The sequence below is a fragment of the Cupressus sempervirens genome, chromosome 8 (genome assembly GCF_028749045.1).
Source record: "Cupressus sempervirens isolate cs-2001-9-10 chromosome 8, ASM2874904v1, whole genome shotgun sequence".
NCBI lineage: Eukaryota > Viridiplantae > Streptophyta > Pinopsida > Cupressales > Cupressaceae > Cupressus > Cupressus sempervirens.
Genome location: NC_143125.1, coordinates 65,554,608 through 65,563,262, shown reverse-complemented (window position 1 = coordinate 65,563,262; position 8,655 = coordinate 65,554,608).

Below are 8,655 nucleotides of genomic sequence, written 5' to 3'. Positions count from 1 at the left end.
ATCTTTTTGTGCATATAAACTATCATGCAATTTTATCATGTTATTAATTTAAATAATCTTAAATAACGAATGATTTAATTAATAAAATGCATATTATTATATTAAGTAGTAATATCAATTTCATTTCTTAAAATATTAATTTGACTTCTACTTAAGTTCAATATTAATATTTACTTTTTCTTTAATTAATAATGCAACTAGAGATAACTCAAACTTGAAATTATAATTTTAATAAATTATATACAATTTTTCTCATAATATTAAATATTAATAACTAATGATTATATAGTGAACTTCACTATAGTTTCTTTTAAAATACAACTAAATCACAATTATATATTTATTAATTTGTAACTCCACTTGCATTAATGAATATATAATAAGCTATATCTCACTAAGAGTTTTAAAAGTAATTGATATTAAAACCCACTTATAAAAAAAAAATAGTATTTATTTATTTATTCTTCAAAATAAATAAATAATAATTTATAATTTGTTATTATTTTTAATATTTTTTAATTTATAAAATTAATAATTAATCATAATTTATTTTTTTAATAGGTAAACGGTCAAAGCCTAGGTTGTTTATTATTATTAAGATTAATTATTATTATGTGTTAATCACAAGTAGATTTGAACACAAGACCTCCTCGAGGAGAGGCTCACAATTTATCGATGTGTTGTAGACTCTTGCCTATTTTTTTTCTATTTTTATAAATAAATAAATTTGAAAATTAAATTATATTTTATAAAATAAAAATAAACATGCAATTAGTATTTTTGTGTTCCTTTGATCTCTCAAACCATGCAACCATAATATACTTAGTTTTCTATTCTTTCGTATATTTATTTTTACATGCATGTATAAGTTTAGTTACAACATGTTTTTTTCTCAATTAATCTTTTACTTTCCCAATAAATTTTGCAATTGAATTATTTTAGATGTAAGAAGAATATTTATCTTTATTTTAAAAATTCATGATAAACAAGTGGTTGTAATGAAAAATTTAAAAGCTAAAACCCTAGTTGTTCAATTTGTTGTTTTCTTCCGATTTTCTAGAATCGAATTTTCCTATAGCAGAAAGGGGTTTAAAAGAGTACAATTGTAAGAATTTTCTACAATTTCTTTAGTCAAGTTTTCATGATCAATAAGTTTTCCTTTTCAAAATCTACAACATAATTCTTTATCCAAAAAATCAATACAGTAAATTAATAAACATTATGCAAGCACCTAGGAAGACACGAAGTAGACAGATCTTCCAATAAAATTCTATAATGAGTTTTCAAATCCTACCTCAAAATAATAATTAAAATTAGAAAAAATTTATGAATGCATGCAAATCCAAAACATTTGAAACTTTCAACAATTCTTTTGCTCCGATTCTAAATTTTGCTCCCCAAACCCTGTGCTTCTCTCAAATAAACTAAACCCCTAATAAACAACTATAACCCTTACTAGGGTTTTTGTTCTCCAATATTTTAAAAGCCACTAACTTTATTAAAAAATTTAATTGTTTAATTGTTTAATCCTTTCATGCACACTTAAAGAACTTTTTAATTAAAATATTCTTTTATTTTCTTTTCCTCCATTTTATTAATCAATGTAAGCACTATTTAAATCATAGTTTATCATTTAAATTAATAATAATTAAAGCTCATTATTTAAATGCAACTCTAATTTAATTTTTATTAATTAAATACTTATAATAATAAAATATTAAATCTTTAATCTTTTAATATTCTAATTCATATTTAATGCAACTTCTTAAATTAGACTTTTAAATTAAATCTTTTATTTGAAACACATATTTAATTAATTAATTAAATATCATCCTATTTTAATTTCTCTTTAACTAATTTTCTAAATTAGACTTCTAAATTAAGTATTTTAAATTAAAGCACATATTTAATTAGTTTTTGATGGTGTGAGGCTTGGTCTCTAAACTCTGATACTCTGCGATATTTTTGTATATTTGAACTCCTTATATCTAATACAAAAAAAAAAAAAATATTCTCATATTTTAATATTTTCTTTTTAATCAAATAATATTTAATAATTTTCAATATTATATGATTAACCCAAATATTATAATTAAATCATTTACCAAATAAATCACATAACCAAATCCACATAAAAGCAACATTATCAAAATTGACCAAAACTCAAAAGTAAACAACACAGACAAAGACAAACTTGTGGGTTAAAAAAATGGAAAGTCAAATAGATTTCCTCCTCAAGACAAGTAATTAGGCTATAGTTGGGATTAGACCTGAACATTATTTTCTTATTCTTACCATTGAGTTATTGTGATATGACATGCTCATCCTGATAATTCAGCGAAGTTGATGCCCAATATCTACAACCTATATAAAAGACGAGCATGCTCATATGCATATATATGTCTAAGCTAAACATGCAATGGCAAGGAGTGGTACAATGTTTAGATCCTAATTAGCAAGTGACTACAACTCCCTCCCTTGACCACATTAGACACATTAGACTAAAAAGTAAAACAAACACACACACACACCATACACATGCAACTATGGGGTAAGTACCATAATTAATCGTGAGTACAAGGAATATCATATTTTTATATACATCCATATTCATGAATACACAATCATCATTATTTAAAGACATGTTGTAAGGCATCATCATGAAAGCAATTACAATTACTGACTAAAAGTCCTTAAATCATCATCATTATGAACGTATTCAATATAGACATAAAATTAAGTCATGGAATAATGTCATATAACTATAAATCAAATATATATGAAAGTAACACATGCATGAAGATATGCCTAAAAGAGTTTAGGACACAGAACAAAAAGGCAAACCATGGGTGGGCACTACAATTTGATTGGTTAAAATATTTTGGGTGATATGAGCCCTTTTTGCAGAAGCATAGAAAATTTTGAAAACTAAGATGCTAAAGTGGATGTCAAAATTATATTTAGATAGAAAATTGACTAAACTTGTGTTATTTTTTCCAAAGCTGAAACTTAAAATAACTATTATATATTACATTAGATATATACTATTAGAGCTATTATATAATAATATAAACAATTTATAGATCCTCAATTGATTTTAATTTCATTTTTAAAATTATATTTATATTAATTCTAATTTGTATTAGAGTAAAATTTATTTATATATTATATTTATATCTATATTATTTGATGAATGGATTATTTCATGTATTATATATTTTTTAAATATGTTACATTAATTATAATATTTATTACTTGTAAATATTTATTTATCAAAAAATGAAGACAAAACATTTGAATAAGATGAAAAACTTTATAAACTTATAGTGATAATTTTTTTATAGGTAACATTTATTTGCATTAAGTAGAAATAAAGATTTACAAAGATAAAACTATTCAGTTTTTCCACAGTACTAAATGGCTCAATACAAGCATCCACACTTATACCCTCGATCCCCATTAACATTTAACAATAGACAATTGACAAAAAGGGCATTAACACCCAACCAAAAAACAACACCCTCACAAAAGTACATTAACATATTGGGTAAAGGAGAAAAAACACATCAAAAAAAAAAAAACCATGATCAAAAGCCAAAAGGCTCTAGTTTGTATCACTTGAACCACTATTCTGCATCTTCTCTGGTAAAATTCGAGATTCCATGGTTGTCCCCCACAGCCTGCACCATGCCCTTACTTCCAAGTCCTCGAGGGTGCTTCTTTCCTGTTGAAATTGTGCAATTCTCAGCCTCCAATGACACGTTCATCCATACACTTGACACCGTGTCCTCCCCTGAAGTAGCCCATGCCATTTGATGTCTCAAAAACACCCCTAGCATTCTCATGCTCTTATGTGGAGTCACTTTCATCAAACCCCTTCGAGCCTTGTCCTTATACCACATTGTTTCCTCTAGGTACATGACCACCTTCCTCCAACCTCGCTTTGCTTTCAGAATATGCACCCCCTTGTGGAGATGAAGAGGACCATATGATACGAGGTTGGACTTGAGTATCACCCCCACCAATCATCTGCCACGGGCCCTGTCCAATGTCCAAGACGACACCAATCACCACTCTATCAATTACATCATCAATCCCCAACAACCATTGTGGATCCATACAAGTAGCCACAATCCGGTGGACTTCCTCCTTGGATTCACCAACTAGTAGAGCCAATGCCACAAAGAGAGAGACAACCAGATTGGACCTAGGCCTCCGGTAAGTGTCAAGGTACTCCAGACCAAAAATCTCAAAAATAATAGTCATAAATTTCTTGTCCTCAAATAGAAAAATGTTCTTTAACCTTCTCACTGAAATCTTCCCTTCATATGACTGTGTTTGATTGTCTGATTCCAAAGCAAAATTGGCATCCATCTTAGATTTCCAAACAAAGCCTTCTACTAATATCAAAATCCAATTTTCCTTTAATCACGCCCTCTAAATCTCTAAAAGCTCAAACTTTGAAGGGTGACTCTTTATGATTATAAAGCCTCTGACATGCGCAAGGAGTTACTCCATAATGAATGCTCCTTCACCCCGAGAATAATATCTCATGATTGAATGAAATGGTCACTCAATGGGTGGGAAAATTTATAAATAAAAACCATTCCAAAGCCCATAGCCATCAATCCAAATTAAGATGCCTAAGGTCTTCAAATATCTCATATCATTTCCCCAAGGAACCATCCACTACCAAATTTGCCAACTTATTTGCCAATACATTGGCTTCCCGATAGATGTGGGTAATCTTGAAGTCTTCAAACTCCTGCAATAGACACTTAATCTGGCCTATGTGCTTGCCAAGGTGTCATGACTCCAATTTCCTTTTCTTAACTTTTTTTACAATAATCTCAGAATCACCTTCCAAATGCACTCTTCTTATACCAAGCTTGATTCCTAAAACAAGAGCCTCTTTGGCTACATCACATTCTGCCACATTATTGGTGCCATCCCTTAGACATTTTGCCACAAAAGCTAAGATGTTTCCCTTGTAATCCCATGCTATGCACCCACATCCTGATGAAGCTGGGTTACCTCATGTAGCCCCATCGAAATTGATCTTAATCCATCCCTCCTCTGGCGGTAGCCAAATGCACTTATCTCTTTGTTGAGTTGTTATTTTACACGATGCTAAATGGCAGGAATTCTTGTGAATTCTTCTGTTGAAAAGCCAATTTTGTGAATCGACTCCAAGGTTCCAGGTTGTCTTACAACACACTGAAATCTGCTCACTTGAAGATAAATGTGATTATTCATGAGGAGGCCTTTGCTGGTTTGTTTTGACTTCAGATAAATGAAGAATATGCACGCTATTTCAAAATAACACTAAAAAAAAGTATGTTTTTGTATTTTATGTTTTTTATGAATGCAATCTAACCATGCAACTAGTATGAAATCCTATTCTAACAAGGGGGTTAATAAAGAAAATAATGAAATTGAAAGCAAATAACATGAAATTCAAAGCAAATAATGTGAAATTAAAATCCTAACGGACATAAGCTACAGAAAACAACACACTACAAATTAAGCTTTCAGAGGAATCGGTAGGAAACCAATGAAAACAGGAGCAGCACTTCCTAGAATCCACTGATGCAATCGTCAATGGGAAGTTTCAATAATCGAATGATGTTTCACTCTGCATCAAATCGCAAGGCCACGAAAAGTGTGCTCATGCAAGACAGAGAGTTATGCAGGCACAATTTGGTGATTCCTTCTCAAGCTCGGTACGTTAGCGGAATTCATAAATCTATAGCAAACACCAAAACTAAAAGATCGCACAACCAGAAACAATGCAATAAACCTTTGGCTCAATCACAATCTCATGAATAAAATTTACAAAACAATGACACATTTAGGCAAGAATAATTACACTCCAAATGCCAGCACCAAAAGCATGATCTTATTGCAAAATAACGATAGCCCTGATTACATATTACAATAGGGTATTTATAAGAAATCGTCTCCTCAATTTGTGTGAGAGTGAGAGATATCTTCATGCAATAAGATACTTTTAAACTAATAAAACAAACTAATTATATAAAAACTACCTATCTATCTGGTGCTTAAAAGGACTCCATCCATTTTATATTCATTAATTGGATGCATGAGCCTTTACATGTTAAAAAACAAAGAAATTATGAGAGAAAAAGCATGCAAAAGCTCCAAGTCAAAGTGGAACTATCTGGAGATGCCAAAATTAGAAGCTGATCCTTCACAGGGCATTAGTCAAAGTTAAACTGCCTTCAAAATGTGTTTCTGATGCATGGAAAGCTCTATTTTTGGAACTAGCAGTTAACTATCAGCGCACCTCTGAAAATGCGGAGCTGGGAAGCTATGGACCTACGAAGCTACAAACCTGCAAAGCTGCGGACTTGTGGAGCTGCGGACCTGCGGACCTTGACAGGGTCAAAAATCTCAAAATTTCACTAAGAGTCAAAACTGAAATTCTAGCATCTAGGTTTTGTTCTTCTTCATCCCAAAGGTATATTTAGATGTTTGCCCTTGAATTTCTCTATAATCTCAGTGATTTTGGCCACATCCAATAAATCCAAAGCTTCATACTTGTCCTTGACCTTTCGTCTATAATTGTCTACCTCAATTTGAGTATCAGCAAAATCCCCAAGTTTGGTATCCAATTCTAACAATGCTTCCTCGATTTTGAAGGCCTGTCAGATGTCCTCCTCGTCATCAACTTCCACAAAAATCTTCTTAAAATTCTCCACTACTGTATCTACAGGTAGCAATCTCTCATGTTCCTCATCTTCAAAAATATCTAAACAGGCATCGCTATAGTGCCTCTCTACTTTCAAAATTTTCCCTTGGGCTTGATCCTTGAGCCGATGAATTTCATCATGTAATGTTTCCATTACTTTATTGCTATCTGCAATCTTCTCTATCCAGTCATCAATCAAATCTAACTCATCCATTGTATATATATCAATCAAAGTTTAGTTCCTTTTTCCTTTAATGGCCTTGAGAGTTTGTAAATCTTTGCTCCAGGCCTGTACTTCATCAATAATGCTGAAGTCCTACTTCAAAATTGCCACCATTTTATTCACATTTTCTTGAGTAGCGTGCAACATCTTCAGGTTTGCTATGATAATCATGACTCCTTTCTCTTCAAAACTTTCCCGTCATTGCTGAAAGGCTCTCAAAAATGGATCCATATGGACTACTCCCCCTTCTCTAAGAACAATATTTAAGGTCTCCTCAGGGCACTCAGGATCAAGAGGACCAACAACTTTGGCCAAATATCCCTTTAGGATCTCAACCTACCTTCGAAGTGCTTGGATTTCCATCTCATCCTCCCCCATGTTCTTCATGATTTCCTTAATTCCCATGGTCACCATTAATTGGGACGCATCCCGTGTGGGTTTTCCCAACAAAACATTTTTCAATTCATAATCCTTAGGACCAAGGCTTTCTACATTTGTATCTCTAGGAGGAACAACTACCTGTGCAAACAATTCTGGGCTATTTTGTGTACCTATAACTAATGCCAATGGTATTGCCTCATGTGTCCTAGACTCAGGTGTATTCAAAATTTCTGCAATCTCATAAATGTCTTCCTTCGAAGCTCAGAATCTAGGTTTGAAGCTTCTTATTACTTCCTTTTGCAGCCACCTTGGAGTGTGTTCAGCTGGAGGTCTTCTTATTGAAGATGAAGGAGTATGTTCTGCAACTTCCTTCCCCTTATCGCTCCTCCTTGAAGTTGTTTCTATCTGTGAGGGCTCTCCTTCTGTTTGCTCGGTCTTAGTGGATCCAGTAGCTTACACCTCAGTGCCTTGGGGAGGTGATTGAGAATATTCGACTATTTGTCCCTCCTTTGACACTTCATCGGTTTCCCTTTGTTCTGGTTGCTCCTCTTGCAATGGTTCCTTCTAAACTTGTTCTTTTGATCCTGGAAGTGGACGAGTAACCAAACCTTTATCTACCACCATAGCTTGTGGTGAAGATGGGGGAATAGGATCGGGACCTTGTGTGCCTAGTAGTATCTACATCTAGCCTTCTTATTGAAATTGGCTTGTAGGAGTACACCTAATCTTACCATCAATTAACGTCGTTCCCATAGGCATGAAGTCAAAATCGAACATATTAAATATATCATCCCCTTCTTCACTTTGCTCATCTACCCACTATTGCACTTCATCTTCCGAAGAAGAGACTTGTAAGGGTCTTGGCTAAATGGATGGTGATATGCTCAAGGTACTCTTTCTCCTTTCTTCCTCTATGGCTCTAGCTAGTTGGGTTCTTCTTTGTATGGGCACTTCTTCCTCTTCATATGTCTCCTCTTCTTCCTCTTCTTCTTCTTCTGGGATAGTTTCAGGAATAGAAGGAAAAGGCACCATTCTCTTAGTCACCTTTTGCCTTTTCTTCATTTGAATCTTAATCCTCTTTTGTTTTGTGGAGGTGAGAGGGGATACTGGTTGTTCTTGTGCAGGAGGCATAGAATCTTGTTGACTCTCTTCCTCTTTAGATTGGGAAGGCACAAAAGGAGGCAGTGGAGGATTATCCTGGACTTGAGTAGCTCTGATATCCTCAGATCCTTGCATATCTTCTTCCTGTCGATGGGAAGGTGCTTGTACTCCACCCTGTTCTGGTTAAATTCTTTGCAGGGAAGTCCTCTTTCTTTTTCTCTTTCCTGTCCTCTCTAGA